A 5,265-nucleotide genomic window follows, 5' to 3' on the forward strand; every position below is an offset into this window, starting at 1 on the left:
GCCTATTTGTTTTTGTTTTATTAAATTATTGAAAATACATATTTAAAATTTATTAAGTGATAAAATTAGACAAATTTTTTACATTTCAAACTGTCATGTACAATTTACATACACACAGGTCTACACAGCTTAATTAAAAGCATACTTAAAAGTTTCTCTTGCCAATATCTTAAAAGATTAAAATTCAAATCATGTAAACACATTTTATAAAATAGTCGAGTGAGGATTTAAAATAAATTCCAACAGGATTCAACAAAAGAATACAATAATATGGATTAAATTAGTGAGGAGCATACACTAATGCTGTTACTCTGTGATTATTGATTGTGACTAGAAAAATATTACAGCCTTCCTGATTTTGAATGCATCATCATAACATTGTATTCTGCTGTTTTCTTGAATGTTAAACTAATGGTTACACTGAATCTTATACTAACAGTTGTATTGTGACTTGATTGGAATATGGAAACAGATGAGTTAGTATATAAAAAATTTAGGTTACTCTACCTTTAACTATTGAATCTAAATTTATTGAAAAATTTAGATTCAATAGTTAAAGGCAGTTTCTCTCCCTAGTGACTTAGAGTAAAACCTATCTAAAACAGACCCGAAAAATAGCAAATATGTGGTTTTGAAGCACAACATATGTTACAAGTTAGAAAATTTATAAATAAAATTCTCCTCAAACTTCGTCCATTCATGCACATCAGGAATTAACAGTCTTAATACTTACATTATAACCCATATTTACAAATATGAGTTATTTTTAAACTTCCTAAACTTTGACACTCGACCCTTCTTGGATTCCTTGACTTTTTATTGACTACCTCTTTTTTTCTAATACAGTTAATAATGAATTAATAAATCTGGTTAGCCAGTATCAATCTTCATTTATAAAAACATAACTGTCAGGTTTCCATTTCATAGTCAAAACAGAAAAATTTGGCTAGTATTATTGCATTCTGTTTTTAGACAGGTGTAATATAAAGTTTTTTTTGAACTAAATCAAATGCGATATGCTTCTATTTTTATCATTAACATAAGAGTTTGCTATGCCTCTCCAGGCCAAGTCCAACTCAAAATATATTTGACACATAACTTATAATTGATAGAAAATATAGCTCCTTTATGCACAATTTGGCCTGCAGATTGAGAAGTCTGTTAAGTTTGGGCACAATATGTTTGGAATTCTGTTCTCCACCATATGGCCCTCTAGGTCCTTGCAAGTATGCCACAAGGTCCTATGCACTTGTTGCCCTGTTGTTACCAGCGTGTTAAGAGTTCAAGGACATCAAAAAGGTCCACCACTGAACCTAAATTTTTGGTCTCCATATCTGGTCTTGCCTTTTATCTATCTAACATCATTCTCCATATTAAGAAAGGACAGACAGCAGTGGGAATTTATAGGTCTACAATTTTTTCAAATTGCAGCCCAACAATTTAAATTTGGGTCGGAATTTTATTAACATTAAACTAACTAACCAAGGATAAGGAGTTAAAGTTAAGCCATAACCAAGGATGAGGAGTTAAAGTTAGCCAATTAATATTCACTTTACTTTTAGTAGGTGAATTCTTATTGGTTGACTGTTAAGTCCAAATCCTGGGCTATGAATCTTATAGTACAATCGAGATGAATTGATGATGATGAGATTATCATCATCAATTCATCTCGAGCCCAAATAGTTAGGAGTTGAAAGTCGAAATTTGGTACACAGGGTATGCCCTATGGACAGCATGAGAATGCACATTAATGGATTTTCGAAATTTCTCCCCTCCCCCATGAGGGAGAAGGTTAAGGATTGCACTGAAGAACTCTGCTTCCACTGTACTATTTTAGATGCGGGTTTTTACGGGAAATCGAGCATATTTTTGGACCTACCTAAAAATTCTCTAATTAACCTCGGAAGAGGGGAACCTAATTCTTGCAACCATAAGATCGGCTATAATCTAATAATCTTAATCTTCGCTATCGTTACTTTTTGCCCAAGCAACGCCGGGCTCATCTGAACAAAAGTGAAATGAAATTTCTTTTAATTTCTTAGTTATATCTTATCGTTGAAGAGCTTCTCAACGAGTTAGTCTAATAATATCGACACAACATTATAACTTTTTTTGGTGCAACATGTAGTAACTCAGATCTCAGAATAAAACCGACCGGAACCATAAGAAGATGTGAATTCCCACCACTCCATTCTCCACCGTATGGCCCTCTAGGTCCTTGCAAGTGCCACAAAGTCTTATGCACTTGCTGGGTGTTGCTCCGTTGTTGCTGGTTGCGAAGGGGTTCCCATGAGTTTAAAGATACCAAAAATTTAGGTCCACCACCGAACGGGCTCTCTACACTTGGTGTAAGATATTCTATACATTTTTTTTAAATATGAAGAATAAAACTATTAATTGCATCTATAGCTTTTGATGAGCTCTCTAATATTTCAGAATTTTTCTTCATATAAGTAGTCCAATTTAATATTTTTGAAATAAATTACTTAAAATGAACAATTTAATAGATATTTCTATTATTGTTATTGCTGATCAGTATATTTCAACAAGTGTAAACAGCCCTCCCTTTTCAGTGATGCAAATAAATTTTTGGTACTCTCGAACTGTTATGGGATCTCCTTCGCAAACGGCAGCAATTAGCCAATTTTTTTTTTTTTTGCTGTTCTTGCAAGGACCTTTAGGGCCGTACAGTGGACAATGGAGTGGTGTTAATAGTAGTAATAAGTGTTCAATGGAACAAAGTCCTCGAGACACTTACCAACCACACCGGAAAATGGAATTTTAAAAAAGGATCGTAAAATTTATGTTGTTTCACAATGGCTGCATTTCTTTATGCAGCGAGAGTGTAGCGAAATGACATCACGAGCAGTGTTAGCCAATTAGAAACCAATTTCAGTGTGTTTGCTGTGAAGCGCTTCTCGAGCGCTGCATAAAGAAACGTGGCCAATGTCCTGCAACTGTTTCCACTCGTAATTAATTTCTAATGGCGATTTTAGGCTTTTGTACGATTTTCATGAATTTCCATTTTCATGATTAATTAAACATATGTGCACTGGAATAGAAAACACAGAGAAATAATAATAATAAAAAATAAATAAATAAATGCATGTTGATCAAGCAGAATTTTTACTTCACTTTAAAGTATAAAATTGTGATAATTAATATTAGTGAACAGAATTAATTGGTTTCTTGCGAGAAGAATGAAACGAAGTGAATTAAATACTTAGTTTATTATATAATTTAATAAAATTAAAATATAATTAAATTATTTTTTAAACGAATAATATCAAATTATTTTAAATTAAATCAAATTGCCAAAACGCATTTCATATCAGCAAGGTCTATAATTATAAACATAAGGTCAAGACACGATACCGTGATGAATAGCGGCAGTCGGCATGTTGGATCTTTTTGAGATTATGTGTATGGTTTTTCTAGAGCGAAGCTGATTGTTTCTTTCTATCTTAATTAGTTGGATTTCTTGTTATATATATATATATATTTTTTAAATGGTTTGGTGTTCAGCACCGAATTGTAAAAATTCGACAGCCAAAGGTGTAAGATTCTTTCGTTTTCCTGCAGACAAATGAGGAGTCACAATTTGAACTTAAAAGAGCGAATGGAAAACAATTTTTGTCATTCGATCCTACTGATCTTTAGAACTAAGCAGACAAACACAAACAGTAACAAAAAAACTTTATTAAAAAGGTGAGAACTGTCACCGACATCCTCGGCCAACATCCAGGCAAAAACCCGCGAACTTTTGCGCGCTTCCTTTTCTACAAGTTGCCAGCCAACTCTCGTCGGCATGTGTTGCCAGGCAGTGTTCGGGATCTCTGGCGCTGGCGGCCACAAATTCTCTATAAAAAATAAATATAGTTTTATATGCATAAGAAAGTTCCTAAATGAAGGAAGTTATTATCTCTTGCAAATACTTTTGAAGGTTTACTTTACATAATATGTAAAGTTTGTGAGAATGGTTTTCTTTTCTTTTCATTTAATTTTAATATATAAAAATGTTTGAGCTCCTATTTGCAGTTTCTGTAATGTAAAAGTACTGTACATGTGAATGTAGAAAACTAAATATATTCTTAGTTTAAGAAATATCTTTAAATTTCTTCTTTAATTTTGCATTTCAAAACTAAATAAATTTATCTTCGCACTTCATTATACCAACCATTGACATAGCTTTTCATTTTGAAATCAATTTGGTTAAAAAATTCAAACGTTTATTTCATTATACTTTTGATGAATATCAAAAATATCAATGCATCTGGAGGACATGCCAGAGACTATCTTTTATGTATAAATAATATATTTTATATTTCATTTGTAAAGTTAATATGTAAACTTATATATATTGTTAAATAATCATTGTAAATTAACATCTATATTATTTTTACTACAGTTATTATTATTTATTTATTATTTTATGATAAAATTTATATTATTTTAATGCATTTAATCAATAATAATAATAATAATAATAATGTAAAAAAAATCATTTATTTTCTAAAGTAAATAGCGAAAAAAATTTTAAAATTTGAAATTAGCTTAATTTTTTAGACACGTGTACGTCATAGAAACGTCACAGAAAACTGCTGTGTCGTCACCTAACAAAACCTATCACGTGACAACAAACACGACAGTCGTTTAGTCTAGATTTGTTTAAATTATTATTTCATGTTTTCTATATTAATTAACAAAATTAAAACACAAATTGTAGAATAAATGTCATATTAAATATAGATATTTTACCGAGATGTGTTCCAGGATCATACCAGAGTATTTTTTTTTTTTATTCATTGTAACGTAGTTTTCGAACCGAATATGTGAATAAACAGTAATACAGTAATTAGCCATAAGGTTAGCAACTTCGGTCACATGCGGGACCATCATAACCTTCTAACACGGATGACTTTTCAAATATTAATAATAGACCGGTATTAAGTAAGTATTAAGTAATAGTCGTTGAGTATCCTCGCTTCCATGAAGAGGACGACGAAAAAAGGGATGTCGCGGTTACTTCGATCCCATTCCGCAACAATCCCTTTTTCCTATCGAACTAGCAGTATGGTGGCATTCGAATAGGAAAATTATATAATACGATGTTACCGGCCAGCACAAGATATGATTTAATTGGCTTTCGAGGGTGCAGAGTTTAAATATTTGGTCCGTTTTTTTGCGAAATTTGATTGGAATCCTGTCAAATTTGACCTTTCGAGTTTTTTGCAAATCACGTTTTGAGACCTCTTGAACCCAAAA

The sequence above is a fragment of the Centruroides vittatus genome, unplaced genomic scaffold (assembly GCF_030686945.1).
Source record: "Centruroides vittatus isolate TY-2023 unplaced genomic scaffold, ASM3068694v2 contig_3255, whole genome shotgun sequence".
Taxonomy (NCBI): domain Eukaryota; kingdom Metazoa; phylum Arthropoda; class Arachnida; order Scorpiones; family Buthidae; genus Centruroides; species Centruroides vittatus.